This window comes from Mesoplodon bidens, assembly GCF_964165515.1.
Source record: "Mesoplodon bidens genome assembly, chromosome: 20".
NCBI lineage: Eukaryota > Metazoa > Chordata > Mammalia > Artiodactyla > Ziphiidae > Mesoplodon > Mesoplodon bidens.
This window is the reverse complement of record NC_138181.1, coordinates 40,294,905-40,322,360: the sequence shown is the minus strand read 5'-3', so window position 1 is coordinate 40,322,360 and position 27,456 is coordinate 40,294,905. Positions and strand designations below refer to the sequence as shown.

The window sequence follows — 27,456 nt, the reverse complement described above, 5'->3', positions numbered from 1 at the left end:
TATAATAAATTATTTCAGAGAAGAGGAAGGGCAATGCAAATGAAAATCCCATCATATTTATCCCCTCCCCATTGACTGCTATGCAAGAGTTGAATTTGAAAAATTAACTTGATACCCTAAAAAGCAGTTCACCTATTTTATTTTTAAAATCCAATCTGCACATGGAAAAAAACCCATATTTTCTTCCATATTTTCTTTCCTTAACTTCAGTCTGTGCATGAAGGCATGCTCACAGGTGCGGATATTTGACAGATCACTTTGGAACGTGCAATCAACCAAGCGCCACAAGTGAGTCTACTAGCTTTAAAAGAGGGATTAAAACTAAAAGGCCTCGCGTAAATATCACAAGAATTTGGGGTTTCTACACCGTGATCTCTGACACCAGATGAATTAGATGAGCATAGGATATTTTAAAGAAGAAGTAACATGTATCTAATTAACTATTGTTATTGCTGTACACTGAAATTTAAAAATAATGTCTTCACGAATGGAAATGGTACTGCAGATATTCAATGCATTCCCATGAGAATAGGTGACATGCTGTTTCAGTAACCTGGCACCTTGTTCTCTAAGCTGGCAGCATATTCCCTTCACTGCTGTTCTACCTTCTTTTGATTGTACCTAATTTCTGTGAGACTGTCATGTTGCTGGGAGGGATGCAGAATTTACATTCCTCAAAACCAGTGAGGAGGGCCCCTGAAAACATTAAAAAAATTTTTTTAAACTTATTTATTCTATTTATTTATTTTTGGCTGCATTGGGTCTTCATTGCTGTGCACGGGCTTTCTCTAGTTGCAGTGAGCGGGGGCTACTCTTCGTTGCAGTGTGCGGGCTTCTCATTGTGGTGGCCTCTCTTGTTGCAGAGCACGGGCTCTAGGCGCACAGGCTTCAGTAGTTGTGGACATGGGCTTAGTTGCTCCGCGGCATGTGGGATCTTCCCGGACCAGGGCTCGAACCCATGTCCCCTGCATTGGCAGGCAGATTCTTAACCACTGCGCCACCAGGGAAGCCCCCTGAAAACATTTTTAATGTGGTTGGAGGTAATCTCTTTCACTGAAAATTCCTCTGAGTTTTTTTTTTTCTTTTTCGCCTGTGATGTACCAAGACATTGGTTCATTGTACACACTGTACCGAATACTGTTCTTTGAATTTAGGTCACTAGGCAGTGTGGGTCTCTATAGCCTGGCCCACATATTTCTGCACCTGTAACAGTGAAACAGTAAGTCTTGCTCTTGCGTGCAGAGAGACGTTTAATGGGATAACATACAGGATAACATCATGAAGCTGCTTTCGTCTAACACAAAGGGAGTAGACCCTCCACCAGGGTGATGGGAAAGGCAGCCTACAGACAACCGAGGCAACATTGGGGTGACTTAGAAGGCAGACCCTCAGGAAAAAGCACTCAGAAGAGATACATAGATAGAGCTACTCCCTTGTTAAGAAATAAATAAGGACGTCAACATAAGATAAAATGTTAGAAGAAAAAAGCTTCCTCAGGACCATAACTGAAGTACACTCTCAGCATTTACAAATGTGGAAATAAAGAATCATCTGCAAATAATGCTAAGGATCTTAAATAAAACAGCATCCCAGAGCAGAAAGTTGTGCAGCACTGAGAAGACGATCTGCAAAATGGGTCAATACAGAAATGTACATTTTGACAAGACCAGACTATCCTTCAAGTATCGCTAAGAATTCTCTCCAATTCCTTAGTTTAGTTTTGTTCCTTTCCTCTTCTCCCCATCTCTCCCCTGCCGTCTCAGCTCATTCCCTCTATTTTTCTATCAACCTAGCTATACAACCTGTTACCTATATACATACCCATGTATTTATCTATCTATCCATCTATCCAACCAATATAATGACACATACACTCATATAAATTAACCACACAGCCAGAGATCCAACACTCTCATTCTAGGTTTAGTCATTTTTGATGAAATTTTTCATGATCATCATATAATTGGACAACTGGCATGGGTGGTGCCTAGAATATCAACTCAATAAGCAATATCCCTTATATAATGTCAGCCAGGCTCATTTCGACTTAGTAATGCCACAATTTGCACCACGGACATGAAAAAGGTTTAGTAGGAATGACAGAAACGGCTATGTGCCTACTCTAGTCTCTGATACCTCCTTCCTCTCCATAGCAAAAAACAAAACAAAAGAAAACAAAAACAAAACAAAACACAAAACCAAATCCTTAACTTTAGTCTAGGCAGTCATGTAACCATCTGGACAACTGCATTTCCTAAACTGTTTGCAGTAGAGTTGCTTATTTGACTACCTTTTGGCCACTGACATATAAGCAAACTGAAGTGTGGTGCTTCCGTGAAAGCTCCTTAAAGGAAGGGCTGGCATCCTTCTTTGTCCCTTCTACTCTCTGTAGGCCTGGAAGAGGGATATGATGACTGGAGCTCCAGCAGCTCTCTTGGGCCTGATCGAATACCACAGGGGTGGAATAGTGAAGGATGAGGAAAAATCCTAATGACATCATGGAGCTGCCATAACCTGGAACTTGATTTAAGTGAGAAAATAAATCCCTGTATGTATATGTCACAATTTTTTGGTAATCTCTTACTTGCAGATGAGCATAAACACTGACTGATAGATCAGGTAAAACAAAATATGAAAAACTAAATAAAGTACTAATTAACACAAAGTTTCAGTACTTCTGTTTCTATCAATTACTATGAAGCCAAAGAAAGCTATAAAAAAGAAAATCATCTGTTCTAGTTGGTTGATATCATACTTTCACCATTTTTCATATCCAATGTAGGTTGCTAGGTTTAATAAAAAATATGTTGCCACTGAAGAAATCAAAGAGCAAATCAAAAAATACCTAGAAACAAATGACAATGAAAACACGATGACCCAAAACCTATGGGATGCAGCAAAAGCAGCTCTAAGAGGAAGTTTATAGGAATACAATCCTACCTCAAGAGACAAGAAACATCTCAGATAAACAATCTACCCTTAAACCTAAAGCAACTAGAGAAAGAAGGACACAAAAAACCCAAAGTTAGCAGAAGGAAAGCAATCATAAAGATCAGATCAGAAATAAATGAAAAAGAAATGAAGGAAACAATGGCAAAGATCAATAAAACTACAAACTGGTTCATGGAGAAGATAAACAAAATTGATAAACCATTAGCCAGACTCATCAAGAAGAAAAGGGAGAAGACTCAAATCAATAGAATTAGAAATGAAAAAGGAGAAGTAACAACTGACACTGCAGAAATACAAAGGATCATGAGAGATTACTACAAGCAACTTTATGCCAATAAAATGGACAACCTGGAAGAAATGGACAAATTCTTAGAAAAGCACAACCTTCCGAGACTGAACCAGGAAGAAACAGAAAATATAAACAGACCAATCACAAGCACTGAAATTGAGACTGTGATTAAAAACTTTCCAACAAACAAAAATCCAGGACCAGATGGCTTCACAGGTGAATTCTATCAAACATTTAGAGAAGGGCTAATACCTATCCTTCTCAAACTCTTCCAAAATATAGCAGAGGGAGGAACACTCCCAAACTCATTCTACGAGGCCACCATCACCCTGATACCAAAACCAGACAAAGATGTCACAAAGAAAGAAAACTACAGGCCAATATCACTGATGAACATAGATGCAAAAATCCTCAACAAAATACTAGCAAACAGAATCCAACACATTAAAAGGATCACACACCATGATCAAGTGGGGTTTATCCCAGTAACCCAAGGATTCTTCAATATATGCAAATCAATCAATGTGATAAACCATCTTAACAAACTGAAGGAGAAAAACCATATGATCATCTCAATAGATGCAGAAAAAGCTTCTGACAAAATTCAACACCCATTTATGATAAAAACTCTCCAGAAAGTAGGCATAGAGGGAACTTATCTCAACATAATAAAGGCCATATATGACAAACCCACAGCCAACATCATTCTCAATGGTGAAAAACTGAAAGCATTTCCTCTAAGATCAGGAACAAGACAAGGTTGTCCACTCGCACCACTATTATTCAACATAGTTTTGGAAGTTTTAGCCACAGCAATCAGAAACGAAAAAGAAATAAAAGGAATCCAAATTGGAAAAGAAGAAGTAAAACTTTCACTGTTTGAAGATGACATGATACTATACATAGAGAATCCTAAAGATGCTACCAGAAAACTACTAGAGCTAATCAATGAATTCGGTAAAGTAGCAGGATATAAAATTAATGCACAGAAATCTCTGGCATTCCTATACACTAATGATGAAAAATATGAAAGAGAAATTAAGGAAACGCTCCCATTTACCACTGCAACAAAAAGAATAAAATACCTAGGAATAAACCTACCTAAGGAGACAAATGACTTGTATGCAGAAAACTATAAGACACTGATGAAAGAAATTAAAGATGATACAAACAGATGGAGAGATATACCATGTTCTTGGATTGGAAGAATCAACATTGTGAAAATGACTCTACTACCCAAAGCAATCTACAGATTCAATGCAATCCCTATCAAACTACCAATGGCATTTCTCACAGAACGAGAACAAAAAATTGCACAATTTGTATGGAAACACAAAAGACTTCGAATAGCCAAAGCAATCTTGAGAAAGAAAAACAGAGCTGGAGGAATCAGGTTCCTGGACTTCACACTATACTACAAAGCTACAGTAATCAAGACAGTATAGTACTGGCACAAAAACTGAAATATAGATCAATGGAACAGGATAGAAAGCCCAGAAATAAACCCACACACATATGGTCACCTTATCTTTGATAAAGGAGGCAAGAATATACAATGGAGAAAAAACAGCCTCTTCAATAAGTGGTGCTGGGAACACTGGACAGCTATATGTAAAAGAATGAAATTAGAACACTTTCTAACACCATACACAAAAATAAACTCAAAATGGATTAAAGATCTAAATATAAGGCCAGACACTACAAAACTCGTAGAGGAAAACATAGGCAGAACACTCTATGACATAAATCACAGCAAGATCCTTTTTGACCCACCTCCTAGAGAAATGGAAATAAAAACAAAAATAAACAAATGGGACCTAATGAAACTTAAAAGCTTTTGCACAGCAAAGGGAACCATAAACAAGACAAAAAGACAACCCTCAGAATGGGAGAAAATATTTGCAAATGAAGCCACTGACAAAGGATTAATCTCCAAAATTTACAAGCGGCTCATGCAGCTCAATATAAAAAAAAAAAAAAACCAATCCAAAAATGGGCAGAAGACCTAAATAGACATTTATCTATAGAAGACATACAGATGGCCAACAAACACATGAAAGGATGCTCAACATCACTAATCATTAGAGAAATGCTACAATGAGGTATCACCTCACACCCGTCAGAATGGCCATCATCAGAAAATCTACAAACAATAAATGCTGGAGAGGGTGTGGAGAAAAGGGAACTCTCTTGCAGTGATGGTGTGAATGTGAATTGATACAGCCACTAAGGAGCCCAGTATGGAGGTTTCTTAAAAAACTAAAACTAGAACCACCATACAACCCAGCAATCCTAGTACTGGGCATATACCCTGAGAAAACCATCATTCAAAGAGTCATGTACCACAGTGTTCACTGCAGCTCTGTTTACAATAGCCAGGATATGGAAGCAACCTGAATGCCCATTGACAGATGAATGGATAAAGAAGATGTGGCACATATATACAATGGACTATTACTCAGCCATAAAAAGAAATGAAATTGAGTTATTTGTAGTGAGGTGGATGGACTTGGAGTCTGTCATACAGAGTGAAGTAAGTCAGAAAGAGAAAAACAAATACTGTATGCTAACACATATATATGGAATCTAAAAAAAAAAAATTGGTTCTGATGAACCTAGGGGTAGGACAGGAATAGAGATGCAGACGTAGAGAATGGATTTGAGGACACGAGGAGGGGGAAGGGTAAGCTGGGATGAAGTGAGAGAGTGGCATGGACATATATACACTACCAAATGTAAAATAGATAGCTAGTGGGAAGCAGCTGCATAGCACAGGGAGATCAGCTAGGTGCTTTGTGACCACCTAGAGGGGTGGGATAGGGAGGGTGGGAGGGAGACACAAGAGGGAGGAGATATTGGGACATATGTATATGTATAGCTGATTCACTTTGTTATAAAGCAGAAACTAACACACTATTGTAAAGCAATTACACTCAAATAAAGATGTTAAAAAACAAATAAAGTTCATGAGACACTCATAAAGATCACAGAAAAAAATGTTACACTTAAATTTGTTAGTATTCAACAGTATTTTCATCATGAATTACTATTATGCATTACTTTCACTCCTTAACTCAAATCCCACTTCATCCATCAAGTCGTAGAGTAAGAAAAAACAATTTTTGCTCTTTTAAATCCCTACAGCACTTAAGTCTACCACTCCTTTGGCATGTTGTATTTTCATTCATTTAACTAGATTATAAACTCACGGAAGACAAGATTTTTATATTTCATGCAGCTCACAGGCAAGTGATTTATACACAATGGGTTTGAATGTTTATTGTTATTTATGGTTATTTATATAGCCAATATAAAATATGTTTTTCCATTAAACCCTAGAAAGGCTAGCATTGTCGCCAATAATGCAATTCTTTTTCTTTCTTTTACCACTTGCCTTCACAGTTCCAATTATTTCCAAAAGGAGAAATAGAAAGGTCTAAAGTACATGACCTTGTAAATCAAGGAGAACAAAATCTATGAATATCTGAAATCCTAAAACTTTTAAATGTTATTAATAAAGACATCAAAATTCTGTTTAAGATACTTTGCATCCCTAATGTTGTTAACAAAACATGCATTTCAAGCAGAAGTTTTAAGGGTTTTAAATCACAGATTTTCACAGCATTTCCTTCCGGCAGCTGATGAAAATTGGATAATATACAATCAGAACACTTTTTTCTACACATTTTAAATTGATTGAAAAACAGAAGCAGATTTAACATTCAAGAAAACACATTTACAACCATTATATAAAAATGGTCTGATCTGATTTAGGAGACACTAGGTATAGAAACTTAGAGCTGACGGCATTCTCTGGGATGTTTTAAAACAGAAGAAACATATTACGGCACCCAAGCTGCTACTCTCTCAAAATAAGGACCTCTGACTAACAGTTTGAATCTTCTGTAAGGACCATCATAAAAGAAAACCTTCCACTTAATGAAAGATGTTCTCCATATTTCATTGTAGGTACAAGTCTGACATTAAATAGGTTATGAATAATTTTCAATATGAAAACATAAAAATAATAAATTGTTGAACAGGGGATAGATGGAAATACAACATATTTGTATAATATTTGAAAGTTCAGTGTTTATTACCATCTTCAATATGATATACAATGGGGCGATCGAAAAACAACTTTGTCAGTTTGCATTATCTAGGTATATATTCAAAGAAAATAAATAATGAACAAGTGTATCGGATGTACATTATGTTTACTAAGCTACCAAGGCATTGACTACATGCCAGAAATGCAGTCCAGAGAACATGATGCCCTTAAATTAGGGCAGTCACACTGAGGGCCAGAGATGCTGCAATTACTCTCAAATACTGTTTTCCTTAAGGAACTCATGCTTTTCCAAATATAAGGAAATACAGGGCATTTTTCTCTGCATAAATGTCTTTTTCTGCAGGGTGTTTTTCGGAAGGTCATGATAGCTAAGATGTACATGGCTGTAAGAGAAATTAAGAGAGCTTCAAGACCTAAGAACATGTCTTAACTCGTCCTCCCAATAATACATCACTGCCTCTGTCCATTGTCACATTTGTATCAAGCCCGGGCTCTGGACACAGAGTCCATGGAGTTAGTCCAACCAACCATGGCAAGTGAGAGCACTTTGCTGTCTCTTGACAATAAAAAATCTAGTAAAAGAGAAATCTGTGAGTAAATAGGATACATTTTTCCTATGTGAGAACTATCCTAATAAAAGTCTATTCTGTGTTATGCAGTTTATTTCTTAAATCACTTTTTGACCACATTTGAAACATTTCAAAGCACTAGCAAACAGAGAGGTTGGTTGTATGCAAACTTACATACTGGTAAAGAAAATGTTACTCCTAAAAAGAAATAATGATCTTAAATTTGGAAAAGGCAAAATGAATACTAAAAATGATTGTATAATGAAGATTATGTTGGATTATATAGGATTCTCCCACTTAAAATCATTACTATTAATATGTATAAATAGGGTAGCCTGGCAATTTATTGCCCAGACTAGATTTTTTTATTTTTATTTTTTAAATTGAAGTATAGTTGATTTACAATGTTGTGTAAAAACTAGAATATTTTTGAAAGTGAAATGAGAAGCTATCAATAATAGGCATTAACTGACACTATGCTAGGAAAATCAGGAGATGTGTTCACTTTATTAGAGATTAGGGGGTATTTTATTTGTCTAGATTTGAAGATGATGGCATGTCCTTTAACTCTACTGAAAACAGATTCACTGCAATTGTTTTGTCTCTCATTAAACACTAGAGCAAATCAGAAAATCTTCCACACGTGGCTATGATGGAATAACTGGCAATGGCCATGCTCTCCCACAATAAGGAACAATAAAGCTGAACAGGATATTTGAGACAACTGGACATATATTTCATTTTCACACTGAAGGTGGAGGTGGGGTGCTAATGGCAACTAAGTAGAGGCCAGAGGTGCTGCTAAACACGCTCTGATGCACAGGAAAGCCACCTACAGCAAAGAATTACATGGCTTAAAATATAAAAAGTGCTAAGCTGACAGATCTTGATATAAAAGAATAACAATATGAATGATGGCCAACTTCCCATCAGAAACAACGGAGGCCAGAAGACAATTAAATGACACCTTCAAAGTGATGGGAAAAAACGTATCAAGCCAGAATTCTGTGTCCAGTAAAAAAATACCCTTTACATAGATTAAAATAAAGATTTTCAGATAAATGAAAGCTGAGAAAATTTGTCACTAGCAAACCTGCACTGCCAGAAATGCTACAAAAATATCTTCAGGCTGAAGGAAAATGATACCAGATGGAAACTTGATCTATGGGAAGGAATGAAGAACGTGGGGAACTGTAAATATACAGATATATATATAAACTTTTCCCCCCTTTTCTTAGCATTATGGGTTGAATTGTGTCTCCCAAAATTCATACATTGAAGTCCTAATCCCCAGTACCTGTGAATGTGACCTAGTTTGGAAATAGGATCTTTGCAGATGTAGTCATGTTAAGATGAGATAATTAGGTGGATCCTAATTCAATATGCTCAATGTCCTTATAAACAGGGGATATTTGGACACAGAGACATATATATAGGAAGAATGCTATATGAAGATTGGAGTTATGTGCCCAGAAGCCAAGGAACTATGAGAAGTTAGAGGAGACAGGCCTAGATCAGAGAGCTTTCCTTAGCATCTACCACAGAGGGGGCATGCCTTGCTGACACCTTGATCTGGGACTTCTAGTTTCCAGAACTGTGAGACAATAAATTTCTGTTGTTTAAGCCACTCAGCAGGTATTCTGTTATAGCAACACTAGCAAACTAATATACTTAGTTTTTTTTTTAAACCGCTGACTGTTTAAAGCAAAAACCATATCATATCGTAGTGTCTTAATGTGTGTAGAATTAAAATATATGATAAAAATGGCACAAGAATGAGGGAACAAATGTAATTATACTGTTACAAAGTTTTTAAATATTATGGGAAGCGTACTAAGTATACTATGATAAGATTGCCTCTTGTAACCATTACATTAGGCACAGCTAAAGACCCTGAATGGAAGAATTAAAATGTATATTGAAAAAAAAAGATTAATCCCAAAACAAAGCAGGAAAGGGGAAATAGAGGAATCAAAACCAAATCCAATAAATAGCAAGGTTGCAGACTTCAACTGCAATATTAATTTTATTAAATGCAATGAGCTAAAAATTCTGATTATACGGCAGAACAGACAAAATTGAAGAACTAAGTATACACAGTCTCAAGAAATTCACCTTCATTATAAGATACAGGCATACTGAAAGCAAAAGATTAGAAAAGGATATACCATGAAAACAATAGGTGACAGTTAGGTAATGTGGCTCTACTAACATCAGACAGAACAGATATGAAGATAAGGAGTGTTAAAAGAGGGTCTTTCATAATGATAAAATAGTTATTCCATTAGGAACTTACATTAACCCTAACACAGGTATATTTGTATGCACCTAATAACAGAGCTTCAAAAATGCATAAAGCAAATGTTATACAGAACAAAAGAAAGTGATACATCCACATTCATAAGTAGAGATTTTTAACACCTCTCTCTCAGTATTTTATAAAATTAGTAGATAAAAAATTGTTAGGATAAAGACAGTTTCAACCACATGAGCAACCAAATTGAATAAATTAATAGTTATATAACACCACATCCAAAAATTTCATAGTATGAATTTCTTTCCAAAGCACTCAGAACATTCACCAAGATAGACCTTATGCTGATGCTGGGCTAGAAAATAAAATGTCTCAATAAATTGCAAAAAATAGAAATCTCACAAAATATGTCTCTAATGACAGGAATTAAATTAGAAATCTACAAGAATAAGCAATCTAGAAAAATTCTCATGCATTTGGAATTAAAACAACATACCTCTGAATTATGCAATGTAAAAGAATAAATCATAATTGGAAACTAGAAAATATTTTCAAGTAAATGACAATGAAAATACAAATAAAAATGTGTGAAATGCAGCTAAAGCAGTGATTCAAGGGAAACTTGTAGCATTAAAAACACTTGGAAGAGAAAAACATTTTAAAGCTAATAATCTATGTTACTGCCTTAAGTATCTGGGAAAAAAGGATCAAATTAAAACAAAAGTAAGAAGAAAAAAATAGTAAAAATAAGAGCAAAAATGAAATTAAAAACAGACAAAAAAGAAAGAAAACTAACAAATCAGAAGTTGGTACTTTGAAGAGACTAACAAAAGTAGTGGACCTCAGCAAAACTTATCAAAAAAACATTGAAAACACAAATTGCCAGTATAAGGAATGACAGAGGGGATATGATCATAGTTCATACAGAAACTTAAAGGATAACAAAGGAATATTATGAACATTTGTGGGAAAATGCTTGACAACTTAGATGAAATAAAAATGTTGAAAAACTCAATTCACCTAAATTAACATAAGAAAAAAAACCGAAAAAATGTGAATAACTCTGTATCTCTTAAAGAATTGAATTTGTAATTAAAAACCTCCCAACCAAGAAGACTCCAAGCCAAGATGGAGTCTCTGGTGAATTCTATCAAAATTTTATAGATACATAAATCTACATAGTTATTTAAGAAAAGAAAGGAGGAGGAAATAAATACTTTCCAGCTCATTTAAAGAGGCCAGCAATACCCTGATAATAAAAAACTGACAAAAATACTTCAAGAAAAGAAAATCAGAGACCAATGTTCCTCCAGAATATAGACTTAAATAATTTTTATTAAGAAAATATTATCAAGTCAAATCTAGGATTACATAAAATGGCCATACATTACAACCAAATGGGGATTTATCCCAGGAATGAAAAATAGCACTTAAAAGATCAATTTAATCCACCAAATTATCAGAAAAGGAAGTAAGACCATATAATCATTTCAATATGTGCAGGAAGAAAAGCTTTTGACAAAATTCAATACCTATTCATTATAAAAAAAAAAAAAACTCAGAAAAACAAAAACAAACAAAAAACCACACCACTTAAACCAGGAATAGACAGAACTTCCTTAGTCTTAAAAGGCAACTACCAAAACCCTAAAGTTAACATCAGACTTAATGATAAAACATTGAATACTTTTCTTCTGAGATCAGGAACAAAGCAAAATATCTGTTCCCACCATTTCTTTTCAACATTTGCCAGGTAGTCCAAGTTTATACAATAGGAAAGAGAATGACATAAAAGGAATAAAAATGGGAAAAGATGAAGTGAAATTCTATATACAGAGACAAAATGACCATCTACATAAAAATCCAAAGGTACCTATGGGAAAAACAACTACTAGAAGTAGTAAGCACATCTGAATGATTGCAGGATACAAGGTCAATATATTAAAAAATCCATGGTATTTCAACATATTGGCAGTGAACAATGAAATGGGAAATGGAAGAGTTTAAATTCATTTTATAAGAGCATAAAAAGATAAAATATTTTGGAATAAGCTTAAAAGATGTGTGAAATCTCTACACTGAAAAGGGCAAAATACGAAAAAAGATCTAAATGAAAGGAGAGAGTTCCCATGTTCATGGATTGGAAGACTCAAAATTGTTAAAATAGTCATTTCCTGTCAAATTGAACTACAGACTCAGTGCAATCTCAATCAAAATCGCAACAGGATTTTTTTTTGGTAGAAATTGACTAGTGAATTCTAAAATATATATGGAAATGTAAAAGATCTAAACTAGCTAAAGCAATCATGAAAAAGAACACAATTGGAGGCTTACATTATCTGATTTCAAGACTACCATGATCCAGAGAGAGTGGTATTGGTATAGGGATAATCCAATAGATCAATGAAATAGAATAAATAGTTCAGAAATAGACATTATTTATGAGCAATTGATTTTCACTAATGTGCCAAAGCAAGTCAACTTGGAAAGAAATTCTTTTTCAATAAGTTGTGGTAGAATAATTGCATAAAAATGTGATGAAAATGCATCTCAACCCTGACCTCAAACCATGTACAAAAATTAATTCAAGATCACCACAGACTGAAATGTAAGAACCAAAACTATACAAATTTTCAGACTTGTTATTGGCAAATATTTCTTAGAGAGGACACCAAAAACATTAACCATAAATGAAAAATCAACCAGTTAGAGTTCAGCAAAATAAAAACACCAGTTTATCAAAAGACACAGTTAAGAAAATAAACAAGCCACAGACTAAATGAAAATATTCATAATCCATAAAATCTGACAAAGGTCTTATATCCCAAATATATTTTAAAAGCTCCCACAAATCAGGCAAACACACCTAAAGGGCAAACGACTTACACAGACACCTTTAAAAAATGGAGAAATGTGAATGGCTAATAAGCACATGAAAATATGCTCAAATCATTAATCATAAGGATAATGCCAATTAAAGCCACAGCAAGGTCACAAGGAAAGCTAAAACCCAGAAGACTAATAACAACAAATGCTGGTGAAGATTTGGGACAAATGGAACTCTCATACATTTCTGGTGGGGTGAAGACTCTGAAGCAGCGCTGATTTGTTTCAAGGTTAATTACCGTTACACTCAAGAACAGGATGTGACTCAGAAACATTATACTGAATGAAAGAAGCCAGAAGCAAAAAAACCACATTGCATTTAATGAGCTACATTTAAATGAAGTTCAAGGATAAGCAAGACTAATCACCATAATAGAAATAAGAACAGTGGTTGTCTATTGGGTGAGGCTGGAGGAGCTGGGTGATTAGGGATTGACACTCTTTATTATAGAAAAAAGGTCTTGTTTTTCACACTTACACATATTAATAACTGAATGGAATATACTCCAAGTAGCTATTTTGCAATTCCTAACATTTAAAGAAGTTGGAATGTTGTTGAATTGTATCTTTTAATACCAATTTTTATCTTCTAACTCACTAAATGCTTTAAAACATTCATATTCTTTAAGAAAAATAGAATTCCACTGAGTAGTTTTAAAAATAACTTGATTAGGAAATATTACTTTGAGTGTTTTTCTTACATGCAAAATTCACACAATTAAAGACGGTTGAATGCAAGTTCAAGAACATGTTGGGCTGATGCAGCATATAGAGGACTATAGGTCTCTAAACTGGAGTGTATCATAAACTTGAGGAGCAAAGTCAAGAAGTTTCTCTGGGTAACAGATGAATAACCAATAATTAACAAGATTATATAAATGATCACCCTGTGATTTGCAGGTCATTAATCACACTAGATGGAAAGAGATGACTTGGATGACAAATTATTTTTAAGAAAGGCACCAGTTGCCATAAAATGAAAATTAATAAACTAGGATAAGAAGTCATATCATTTATTAATAGTATAAAAGGAAGTGGGCAGCAACAATTATTTTGGAAATTGAGGATAGATAGAAACTCTAATATCTTTCTTTCCAGAATCTTGATCAATAAGATACTATCTGAATCATTAAGTAAGCATATGAAGTGTCAGGGCTTAATTGTTATTTCTTGGGTAGATGCCTAAAACTTAACAGAGATTGGGAGGTTCTTAGTAAGGCCTTCTCTAGAATAGATAACTGGAAAGGCAGTTATCTGTCTCGAAATAAATAAATGCGATCCCATTTCTCATTTATTATGCTAAATACAATAAAGCTTTTAACAAACGTGTTATTAAGCCTTTAGCTGATCTAAGTGTACCTCTATCTGTTTTCTTGGTTCCTTTGAGAAACCATGCAAAATCTTCATCCTATGTTAATTACATATTTAATCAGTCAATGCTAAAAGAAAATCTTTTGCTCTAATTATAAAAGACAGTTGCCGTAAACATTTGACATGATGAATACCTTTCCTGATCTTGGGCAGGCTATAATTTATTAGGCACAAATATGAGAAAAAAATCCAAGTTCAGTGCTTAATCAGCAGTTACCCCCCCAATTAAAACAGGTGATACTTGCTGGGCTTAAGAATAAAAGCAATACGACTCCAATTAGCTGTCAAATCATCTGGCAAAACAGCTGTTACATAAATAGAACATCACTTGGTTTTCCTGCTCACTTTTTCAAGTTTGTCTTTATTTTTAAGTCATTTAAAAAGATAGTCCCTCCATTCACATAAAATTTGAAAGTAGGGGAAATGAGTTTGCGGTGTTGGAGGTCATGACTGTAATTGACATTGATGGGGGTGGAAAAGGGTGGTGGGGAGGGATGTGACTGGAGGGGTCACAAGGATTGGGACGTCTACAAGGGGGACTGGTAATACTCTTTCTTAACTGGGTCCCAGTTACATGGATGTACTCACTCAATGAAAATTAATTGAGGATTGTGCACTTATAATTTGCACATTTTTTCTGAATGTTATATTCAATAAAATGTACACAAAAATAAAAATTCATTTCAGAAAGATATAGAATCATCTCAGCATGGTGTCAAAATTGAAAGGATTCATGCTAATGTCCATAAGAAGTAATCATTTTTTTGAAAACTTTTCTCCATCCATTCCATCTAATCTCCAAGAAAACATACCAGGATATGAAAAAAAAAAACAATTATGAAATAGGGCTTGAAACACAATGGAGGCATAAATATTAGCTTTCTGATTACAACCAGATTTTAAAATGTACATGCTACTTACCAAAAAGCTGTCTTCTCCCTCAGTTTTGTGGCAGTTTATGCATTAGAGTTGTCAAGCAAAGGTATTGGTTGTGGTACAAGCCTGGAGAAACAGTACAAAATGGAAAAATTGCTTTACTATAAGGTATTCGTTTTACTATAACTGTATGTATTCACTACACTATGATGCATTTATCTACATAATTATGAAATTATAACATTCACTTAATCCTTGTATAACAAGCAATTGCTAAGTATCTTTGCATACACCAGGTGATACAGGAGATTGGTAATGTTTGATGCATAACATTTTCCTTAAGGAAATTAGGTAAATAAAAAAGTACAATAAAGATCTCAAACTGGTGAGTACCACGAAAGAGTTGTAGATCAAATGTTATGGGAATCAGGAGGCAGGCTACTTCCAACAAGGAAACTGGGTAAAGCTTTAAGGATGAGGGCGGACTTCGGGTTAAGACTGCAGAGTATGATATCTTAAAGATGGTGGGCGGGAACTGGAACAGTGAAGAATGGTGGGGGAGGGCGATCCAAGTAAATGGGGCAAGTGACCAAGGTACAAACTTTGAGCATAGTGGAAAAGGGGAGGGAGGGAGCCGAATGCATTTCAGTTTCACTGGAGAACATTTTCAGAGAATTTGCAGACTAGAAGTTGAGTCACTTGCGACATTCCCAGCACTATGCTAGACCCAGGGACTCAGCACTGAATGAGAAAGACAGGAGCTCAGCCCTCACGAACCCCCCAGTTTCTCTGGACAAACCAGTACAAAGGGTTATAATCATGTGTGATGAGGGGCAGAGGGTTCTTTGGGAATCCGTAGCAGAGGAGCCAGTCGGGTCCAAGGTCGAAGGCAAAAAAGTCTGAGTCTCCGAGTCATGATCATGTGAAAGCAGTGAAGTCAGATGAGACGACCAAGGGAGAGGGTGTAGGGAATGAAGAGGGAGGGGTAGGGTCAGCCTCACATGTGTGGGACAGGGAGAAGCAAGCGAGGAAGCAGTCAGGGAGGAGGAAGGAGGCTCAGAAGGGTCTGGGGAAAGCCAAGTACGGAGCAGGCTGTGCTCAGGGGTGCAATGCTTTGAAATTCAGTCGGGGCTAATAGAAAAGTGGGTATCTGTTTGTTGATTTGGTTAGGTGCAAAGGTGATGACAAAAAAATTTTGTAAAATGGTGGGGCTGACCTCATATATACTCATATTCTGCCATTACACATGAGCATCAGTGCTGAGTTTTACAGCCAGCATCTGTAGTCGTGCCTGTACACAGACAGCTGTTAAGTAATTTGCAAGTCACCCTGCATGAGGGTGATCTGAAGCCCAATATGGTTGCCTCTGAGAAACATACTTGCTCTAGCAGACCATGCTGCCTCTTCAGAGTCAAGAATGCTAGCCTGCAGTTCTGCACACACCTCTCTGTAACCGTGAGCACTGCTCGGTCACCTCTTTCACTTTCCTTTCTCATTGAGATTCTTTTATTACCCCCAGCGAGTAGCATTGGCTCTTTATAATTAATGGCCACATCAGATGGTCAGAAATGTCACTGGCCAACTAGGCTTGAAGATTTTACTGTTTGTAGTTGCTATAACCTTTGACAAATACCAATACATGTATTTTATTTTATTTTTTATTACATATATTTTATTATTAATGATTGCATTAAAATTTTCAAATGTTATTTTTATTTAATCAAACACCATAATAAAGTATTATCAGTTGAGAGGCCTGCCAGTATCAAGATAACAACAGTAGCTTTTTAAAAATTTTTTATTTTTTAACATCTTTATTGGAGTATAATTGCTTTACAATGGTGTGTCACTTTCTGCTTTATAACAAAGTGAATCAGTTATACATATACATATGTCCCCATATGTCTTCCCTCTTGCATCTCCCTCCCTCCCACCCACCCTATCCCACCCCTCTAGGTGGTCACAAAGCACAGAGCTGATCTCCCTGTGCTATGCGGCTGCTTCCCACTAGCTATCTATTTTACGTTTAGTAGTGTATATATGTCCATGCCACTCTCTCACTTTGTCACAGCTTACCCTTCCCCCTCCCCATGTCCTCAAGTCCATTCTCTAGTAGGTCTGCATCTTTATTCCCGTCTTGCCCCTAGGTTCTTCTGACCATTTTCTTTTTTTCTTTTTCTTTTTTTTTTTTTAGATTCCATATATATGTGTTAGCTTATGGTATTTGTTTTTCTCTTTCTGACTTACTTCACTCTGTATGACAGGCTCTAGGTCCATCTACCTCACTACAAATAATTCAGTTTTGCTCCTTTTTATGGCTGAGTAATATTCCATTGTATATATGTGCCACATCTTCTTTATCCATTCATCTGTTGATGGACATTTAGGTTGCTTCCATGCCCTGGCTATTGTAAATAGAGCTGCAATGAACATTATGATACATGATTCTTTTTGAATGATGGTTTTCTCAGGGTATATGCCCAGTAGTGGGATTGCTGGGTCGTATGGTAGTTCTATTTGTAGTTTTTTAAGGAACCTCCATACTGTTCTCCATAGTGGCTGTATCAATTTACATTCCAACAGTGCAAGAGGGTTTCCTTTTCTCCACACCCTCTCCAGCATTTATTGTTTGTAGATTTTTTGACAATGGTCATTCTGACTTGTGTGAGATGATACCTCGCTGTAGTTTTGATTTGTATTTCTCTAATAATTAATGATATTGAGCATTCTTTCATATGTTTGTTGGCAATCTGTATATCTTCCTTGGAAAAATGTGTATTTAGGTCTTCTGCCCATTTTTGGATTGGGTTGTTTGTCTTTTTGATATTGAGCTGCATGAATTTGCTTGTATGTTTTGGAGATTCATCCTTTGTCAGTTGCTTCATTTGCAAATATTTTCTCCCTCATTGAGGTCCTCATTGAGGACGATGTTGGCTGTGGGTTTGTCATATATGGCTTTTATTATGTTGAGGAAAGTTCCCTCTATGCCTACTTTCTGCTGGGTTTTTATCATAAATAGGTGTTGAATTTTGTAGAAAGATGTCTCTGCATCTACTGAGATGATCATATGGTTTTTCTCCTTCCATTTGTTAATATGGCATATCACATTGATTGATTTGCATATATTGAAGAATCCTTGCATTCCTGGGATAAACCCCACTTGATCATGGTGTGTGATCCTTTTAATGTGCTGTTGGATTCTGCTTGTTAGTATTTTGTTGAGGATTTTTGCATCTATGTCCATCAGTGATATTGGGCTGTAGTTTTCTTTCTTTGTGACATCTTTGTCTGGTTTTGGTATCAGGGTGATGGTGGCCTCGTAGAATGAGTTTGGGAATGTTCCTCCCTCTGCTCTATTTTGGAAGAGTTTGAGAAGGATAGGTGTTAGCTCTTCTCTAAATGTTTGACAGAATTCGCCTGTGAAGCCATCTGGTCCTGGGCTTTTGTTTGTTGGAAGATTTTAAATTGCAGTTTCAATTACAGTGCTTGTGATTGGTCTGTTCGTATTTTCTATTTCTTCCTGGTTCAGTCTCAGAAGGTTGTGCTTTTCTAAGAATTTGTCCATTTCTTCCAGGTTGTCCATTTTATTGGCATAGAGTTGCTTGTAGTAATCTCTCATGATCCTTTGTATTTCTGCAGTGTCAGTTGTTACTTCTCCTTTTTCATTTCTAATTCTATTGATTTGAGTCTCCTCCCTTTTTTTCTTGATGAGTCTGGCTAATGGTTTATCAATTTTGTTTATCTTCTCCATGAACCAGCTTTTAGTTTTATTGATCTTTGCCACTGTTTCCTTCATTTATTTTTCATCTGATCTTTATGATTTCTTTCCTTCTGCTAACTTTGGGGGGTTTTTTGTTCTTCTTTCTCTAATTGCTTTAGGTGTAAAGTTAGGTTGTTTATTTGGGATGTTTCTTGTTTCTTAAGGTAGGCTTGTATAGCTATAAACTTCCCTCTTAGAACCGCTTTTGCTGCATCCGTATGTTTTGGGTCATTGTGTTTTCATTGTCATTTGTTTCTAGGTATTTTTGACTTCCTCTTTAATTTCTTCAGTGATCTCTTGGTTATTAAGTAGTGTGTTGTTTAGCCTCCATGTGTTTGTATTTCTTACAGATTTTTTCCTGTAATTGATATCTAGTTTCATAGCATTGTGCCCAGAAAAGATAATTGATACAATTACAATTTTCTTAAATTTACCAAGGCTTGATTTATGACCCAAGATATGATCTATCCTAGAGAATGTTCCATGAGCACTTGAGAAGAATATGTATTCTGTTGTTTTTGGATATAATGTCCTATAAATATCAATTAAGTCCATGTATTTAATGTATCATTTAAAGCTTGTGTTTCCTTATTTATTTTCATTTTGGATGATCTCTCCATTGGTGAAAGTGGGGTGCTAAAGTCCCCAACTATGATTGTGTTACTGTCGATTTCCCCTTTTATGGCTGTTAGCATTTGCCTTATGTATTGAGGTGCTCTTATGTTGGGTGCATAAATATTTACAATTGTTATATCTTCTTCTTGGATCGATCCCTTGATCATTATGTAGTGTCCTTCTTTGTCTCTTGTAATAGTCTTTATTTTAAAGTCTACTTTGTCTGATATGACCATTGCTACTCTAGCTTTCTTCTGATTTCCTTTTGCATGGAATATCTTTTTCCATCCCCTCACTTTCAGTATGTATGTGTCACTAAGCCGGGAGTGGGCCTCTTGTAGACAGCATATATACAGGTCTTGTTTTTGTATCCATTCAGCCAGTCTATGTCTTTTGGTGGGAGCATTTAATCCATTTACATTTAAGGTAATTATCGATATGTATGCTCTTATTACCATTTTCTTAATTGTTTTTGGGTTTATTATTGTAGGTCTTTTCGTTCTCTTGTGTTTCCTGCCTAGAGAAGTTCCTTTAGCATTTGTTGTAGAGCTGGTTTGGTGGTGCTGAATTCTTTTAGCTTTTGCTTGTCTGTAGAGGTTTTCTCTGTCAAATCTGAACAAGATCCTTGCTGTGTAATCTTTGTTGTAGTTTTTTCTCTTTCATCACTTGAAATATGTCCTGCCACTCCCTTCTGGCTTGCAGAGTTTCTGCTGAACAATCAGCTGTTAACCTAATGGGGATTCCCTTATGTGTTACTTGTTGTTTTTCCCTTGATGCTTTTAATATTTGTTCTTTGTATTTAATTTTTGATAGTTTGATTAATATGTGTCTTGGTGTGTTTCTCCTTGGATTTATCTTGTATGGGACTCTCTGTGCTTCCTGGACTTGATTAACTATTTCCTTTCCCATATTAGGGAAGTTTTCAGTGATAATCTCTTCCAATATTTTCTCAGTCCCTTTCTTTTTCTCTTCTTCTTCTGGGACCCGTATAATTTGAATGTTGGTTCATTTAATGTTGTTCCAGAGGTCTCTGAGACTGTCCTCAATTCTTTTAATTCTTTTGTATTTCTTCTGCTCTGCAGTAGTTATTTCCACTATTTTATCTTCCAGGTCACTTATCCGTTCTTCTGCCTCGGTTATTCTGCTCTTGGTCCCTTCTAGAGAATTTTTAATTTCATTTATTGTGTTGTTCATCTTTGTTTGTTTGCTGTTTAGTTCTTCCAGGTCCTTGTTAAATGTTTCTTGTATTTTCCCCATTCTATTTCCAAGATTTTGGATCATGTTTATTATCATTACTCTGAATTCTTTTTCAGGCAGACTTCCTATTTCCTCTTCATTTGTTTGGTCTGGTGGGTTTTTACCTTGCTCCTTCATCTGGTGTGTATTTTTTTGTCTTCTCATTTTGCTTATCTTACTGTGTTTGGGGAGTCCTTTTCGCTGGCTGCAGGTTCATAGTTCCCGTTGTTTTCTGTGTCTGTCCCCAGTGGCTAAGGTTGGTTCAGTGGGTTGTGTAGGCTTCCTGGTAGAGGGGACTGGTGCCTGTGTTCTGGCGGATGAGGCTGGATATTCTCTTTCTGGTGGGCAGGACTACATCCCTTGGTGTGTTTTGGGGTGTCTGTGGCCTTATTATGATTTTAGGTAGCCTGTCTGCTAATGGGTGGGGTTTTGTTCCTGTCTGGCTAGTGCTTTGGCGTACCAGGGTGTCCAGCAGTGTACCTTGCTGGTCGTTCAGTGGAGCTGGGTTTTAGCTTTGAGACAGAGATCTCTGGGAGAGCTCTTGCCTATTGATATTACGTGGGGTTGGGAGGCTCTGATAGACCAATGTCCTGAACTCGGCTCTCCCACCTGAGAGGCTCAGGCCTGACACCCGGCTGGAGCACCAAGACCCTGTCAGCCACACGGCTCAGAAAAAAAGGGAGAAAAAAAGGGGAGAAAGAAGAAAACATAAATAAAATAAAATAAAGCAAAGTTATTAAAATAAAAAATTTTTAATTATTTAAAAAAAGAGTAATTAAAAAAAAAAGACGGGAGCAAGCAAACTAATTAACAAATCCACCAATGATAGCAAGTGCTAAAAACTAAGATAAACATATAAATCAGAAACTAGTCAGTTTGCATACAGCAAACCCCAAGTCGGCAGTTGCTCCAAAGTCAATCTCCTCAATTTGGGATGGTTGGTTGTCTATTCAGGTATTCCAGAGATGCAGGTACATCAAGTTGATTGTGCAGATTTAATCCGTTGCTCCTGAGGCTGCTGGGAGAGATTTCCCTTTCTCTTCTTTGTTCGCACAGCTCCCGGGCCTCAGCTTTGGATCTGGCCCCGCCTCCGTGTGTAGGTCACCTGAGGGTGTCTGTTCTTTGCTCAGACAGCACGGGGTTAAAGGAGCCGCTGATTCGGGGGCTCTGGCTCACTCAGGCCGGGGGGAGGGAGGGGCACGGAGTGCAGGGAGAGCGTGTGGCGGCAGAGGCCGGCGTGACGTTGCACCAGCATGAGGTGCGCCGTGCATTCTCCTGGGGAAGTTGTCCGTGGATCCCGGGACCCCGGCAGTGGCGGGCTGTACAGGCTCCCGGGAGGGGGGCGTGGACAGTGACCTGCACTCGCACACAGGCTTCTTGGTGGCGGCAGCAGCAGCAGCCCCAGTGTCCCACGCCCGTCTCTGGGGTCCGCGCTGTTAGCCACGGCTCGCGCCCATCTCTGGAGCTCCTTTAAGCAGCGCTCTGAATCCCCTCTCCTCGCGCACCAGGAAACAAAGAGGTAAGAAGAAGTCTCTTGCCTCTTCGGCAGCTCCAGACTTTCCCCGGACTCCCTCCCGGCCAGCCGTGGCGCACTAACCCCTTCAGGCTGTGTTCACGCCACCAACCCCAGTCCTCTCCCTGCGCTCCGACCGAAGCCCGAGCCTCAGCTCCCAGCCCCGCCCACCCCGGTGAGCAGACAAGCCTCTCGGGCTGGTGAGTGGCAGTCGGCACCGGTCCTCTGTGCGGGAATCTCTCCGCTTTGCCCTCCGCACCCCAGTGGCTGCGCTCTCCTCCGCGGCTCCGAAGCTTTCCCCCTCCGCCACCCACAGTCTCCGCCCGCGAAGGGGCTCCTAGTGTGTGGAAACCTTTCCTCCTTCACGGCTCCCTCCCAGTGGTGCAGGGCCCGTCCCTATCCTTTTGTCTCTGTTTTTTCTTTTTTCTTTTGCCCTACCCAGGTACGTGGGGAGTTTTTTGCCTTTGGGAAGGTCTGAGGTCTTCTGCCAGCATTCAGTAGGTGTTCTGTAGGAGTTGTTCCACGTGTAGATATATTTCTGATGTATCTGTGGGGAGGGAGGTGATCTCTGCGTCTTACTCTTCCGCCATCTTGAAGGTCTCTCCTCCACAATATCTTTTGATTGTAATTGCTTAGCCCTGATACAGTAATAACAGCTATTCTTCATTGCTTATAATTATATACCTTTAGAGAATATACTAGCTAATTACTTAAAAATTCACAGCACTTAATGTCACTGGTGAACTATGGTTCTCTTTTCTGAAATGCAGCCTTTCTATCTGAGGGATCTTGAATATTATGCAATGATTCAGGATTCAACCTTCCTGGATGTCACAGGTTAGAATAAATAATTAAAATATAATCTTTCCTAAAGTTATGAATTATAAATGCATGGTTTCAGTGACTTCTCATTCTTTAAAAATTGTAGGATTTTATTAAGTGCAATTCTATGCCAACAAAACAACCCAAGGCAGTGTCTATATGAGACAAATAACTCAAGAGTAGAGATGTTGGTTTGATTGTTTGGTCCATCCTGACTATGAATTAGCCTGACACACAGCTGATCACCACATAGTTAATCACAGCATGTTAGAAACTTCTAGATTGACTGTGACTTGGGAGATTCAGCTATAGTTTTTAGTCAACAGCCTCAACTTCTTGAAAATTACAGAAGACAGAAATAGCATGTTAATTTATGGAGAGTAATTACTTAAGGGTGCTACTGAGTTTAGCCATGCAATCAACATTATGGTTTCCAAGTGAATTAAAATAATCATTTACTCTTAACTTCACTCTTGGAAAAACTATTTTTGGCTTTCGGTAATTTGACACTTCTTGCAAATATTTAGAAAATAACTAAGATTTAGAGATATAAAGAAAATGGATACAGTATATAACAGAGCAATTCATATTCTGTTCAGATTTAGAAACAGTGGCAGCTGATCATCTAAAATGGCCTTACAGTGATGAATTTCTATGTTAACAGATATATATTTCTCTACAATTTTTAGGTTTCTCCAATCAAGTCTCCTTAGATATATATTTGGGAGGATTCTGATAAGAATCATAATACAAATGGAAGAAGAGTGAAGTGACCAGATTTCTAAAGCTCAACAAACCTAGGGACATGTATCATATCTGAAGATCAGAGGAAAAAAGTGTATGATGGAAATAGAGTGGAAAAAAAGGGTTATTTTTGTCAGTGCTAAAAAGCTTAGAGAGTCGCTGATTAAGGTCACTGCCAATTTTTTCAATGAAGAAAGTGCTTTAGCAAGGCATACGATCCTCTGTGTAGGTATGTGGGTTACCGTACTGTCAGGGTGTACACGATCAAACACAAAGAGCATTCAGGGTCAACCGGACTAGACTTCTTATCAAAAAACCCGAAGTGTCTAAAACCCACACTGAAAAATGCATTTTATGTCTTCCTGCCCACTTGTCTTCTTCAGGACCACAATCATCATCAAAGATAACCACAAAAGAGAAGAAGGAAGGAAAGAAAAAATAACCAGTAACCACTTCCCATCTGTCCTTGGCTTCCCTGGAAAGACCATCTAAATGGTTCAGGGAAAATCATTCCTAGAAAGATTTATCAACAAAATAACAATTAACTACCTACAACAGCTAGAAAGATCTAAATCCCATGCTCCAAGCAGATACCCAAACAATAGGTCATCAGTCAATGGCCAGATCAGTCCATCTCATTGCTCAGGTGAAGTCGATGCAATCATTTTCTTATCTGTAAGCTCTACAGAAGGGTGAAAGATGTGTCAACAGACTCTTAGTTGAATAATGAAATTGAAAATTACAATAGGACAAAAAAATAGTGATTTCACATTAGAACACACTTTACTTTGTACAGATGGTGTGACATGTTCAGACAAGTAGATGTCATCAGAGCCCTAACTGAGTTATAGAATTGACTCGCTGCAGAGCAAGCGGGGAAAAATAAATGGAAGATATTGCCCACTAATGTGACATTGATAATTCAAAGTCTTGGGGAAAAGGAGGCTGTCCTCTGGAGAACACTGACTTAAGTGGGTAAGAGCCATTTAATCACAGAAAGCTCCACTTAAGGGATCTCTGAACATTGAGGATTCCCCATCTGGAATATTAGGACTCTAGGATATCAATTTTCAAACCTGTAAGGGCAGCTTACCCACCACCTCGAATCCTCCAGGATATGTCCTCATCCTACCTGATCGCCCCCCAACCTCCAGTTTTATTTGACTCGATCCATATCTTGGCTGATTTGACCACTGACTACATTGCTGTTAACTAGTTCCCTGCTCTGGTTTGTGACTTAATAAGGGCCTGATTATAAGATATTAGTTTGTGAGGTCAGACAGATCTCTGTGACTTACTGAGATACAACTGTTGCTCTCACTTTTTCTTTTTCTTTTCTTTTTTTTTTTTTTTTGGTAGCCTGGTGTTTTCAACTTTATAGTCATTAGCATCGAAAAGAACAAGGGTGAAAATGTAATTTCTATCTGGGAGCAGCCTCAGACCCTATAAGCTCATTAGCAGTGCGATGCGCTGGGCCCTACAGCTCAGAGCATGCCCTATGGACTTCTGTGGAGCTTCAAAGTTCAGCCTGATGGACAGAAAACTCATCTTTGATTCTTACAGTTGAATAATATGCAATTTCTAGAGGTTAATGGATACGCACTAGTATTTGCTGAGTTGCTAGAAGGTGCTATTCATAAACTAATATTAGCATGTCACCAGAATTAACTAAGGACTCTACATCCGTATTCCACAAGGACATGTGACCGCCACTCAGTGCTTGGGAGCTTTGCAGTACTCCTGCTATTCAGATTCACATGAAAATTGTTAGAATTCCTGAAATCAGGGGAAGGACACATGGTTATTATTGCTGTTTTGAATTGGACTTGGTTACAGACAAATGTATATGAATGAATGTATTTGTAACATTACTAGGTTTTATAATTATTCACCATTTTGTTTTGTTGTGTAATTGTTGTGTTGGTAACACTTTGTTATTTTGTTCTTCCCCAAACATTTTTTTTTTTAAGTCATGGGGTCTTTTTCATCTGGAATGTAGAAATAGATTGGGATATAGAAATCCTTAAGTGCACCACAATCAAATGGTTTGAGAACCACTGCCATTAAAGAATGGAAGTCAGGAAAGAAAAAGCTTCATGTGTAGGGACTAAAATAACAATTCTCATCTGTGGCCAGGTACTTAGATGCCTGGATCCAGGAGAAAGACTCTGGGGGCGGGGGGACGGGGTGCTGGGTACCCAAGGAACAATGTCAAAGGCAGGCAGTCACTTGACAGTCTTGCTCAGGGTCAGCCTTGTTTGTAAATCACAGAGAATCCAAATTTGTTTCAATTTTGCCTTCTTATCCAGGTATCATGAGAACCATTTGCTTTTTTGCCCATAATTTGTTTTTGCCTAACATTACTAGAAATTCATTTTCTACTCAGAATGTAAATTATGTTTCCTATTTGTCCTCAAACCAATGTAGCATTTCTTTTTGCTTTTTATGCATGCTATTTACTGTGTCTTTGACATTTTTATTTAGTAGTCAGTATTAATAAATCTTCATGAAAGTAAGTCATTCTTATTTTGTTAAAAATGCATTGCTTAGAGTTCTTTGAAGAAGTATAAATATTCAGCTAAAAAGAACCAAAGAAAGGGACAAACACTGCCATAGAAGCACTCTAATTCATCTTTGCATTGGTGAAATGAACATATTTAGCTGAACTGTTCATTCTTTTTCTGACCTCCGTTCTCTTCAGGTTCAGGTGCCTAAACCATGAAACTAGGCTTAAAGTAGTATTTTTTTTAAAACAGTCATCTAGGTGAGAATATATACAAATCAGCCCAGAGATACAGTTGGGTAATTTTTCTATAAAAATTTCAGAAACTTACTAACATTTTTCATATTTCTGAAACACATTATTCACATGAACATTCTTCCTAATGTCTAAGCTTAATTTCTTTTGTTTGTACCTGGACTTATTCCCACTGATAACTTCAACGCGAACTGAGACAGTCTTTACTTCTTATGGGATATACTATTTTACAAACAAAATAAATCTATTTGATACTTCATATGTTTTACTCCTCTGTACATGGAGATCTATTGCTCCAAACTAGATACGGTTGTTCACTCATCAAAATCATCAAGTAACAATAAAAAAAGAAACATGGTACAGTTTTATAGATAATATAATGAAGCAAAAATTAGTAAAAACACAACTTTTTTATTCCATTTTAATTGAGAAAACATGCAGAAAGCTAGCTATCCACTATAGTGCCTGGAACTTTATAAGGCCTGAAAAACTTTCATTTTGCCATCTTCTTGACTGAGACAAATATGTATATATATATGTATATATAAATTATGTATATATATATTATATATGTATACATATTGTATATGTGTATATATATATATTTTATATATATAATTTTTTTCTTGCAGGAAGGCATTTCTGTTTATAAAGTTTTAAAAAGTTTGGATTGGGATGAGAAAAAGAAAACAGTGACATTGGTAAAAAGAGATGGAAAAGGGAAATTGAAAATATTTTT

General features: G+C 36.9%; 1 long non-coding RNA gene across 1 annotated transcript in view; it reads right to left on the bottom strand.

Annotated features, from left to right (window-relative positions):
- LOC308608267 overlaps nt 1-27,456 on the bottom strand; it is a 278,999-nt gene that overhangs the window by 146,869 nt on the left and 104,674 nt on the right. Inside the window, exon 2 of the long non-coding RNA XR_014014121.1 lies at nt 15,315-15,395. This is a non-coding gene — a long non-coding RNA (uncharacterized lncRNA). The remainder of the gene's footprint in view (nt 1-15,314; nt 15,396-27,456) is intronic.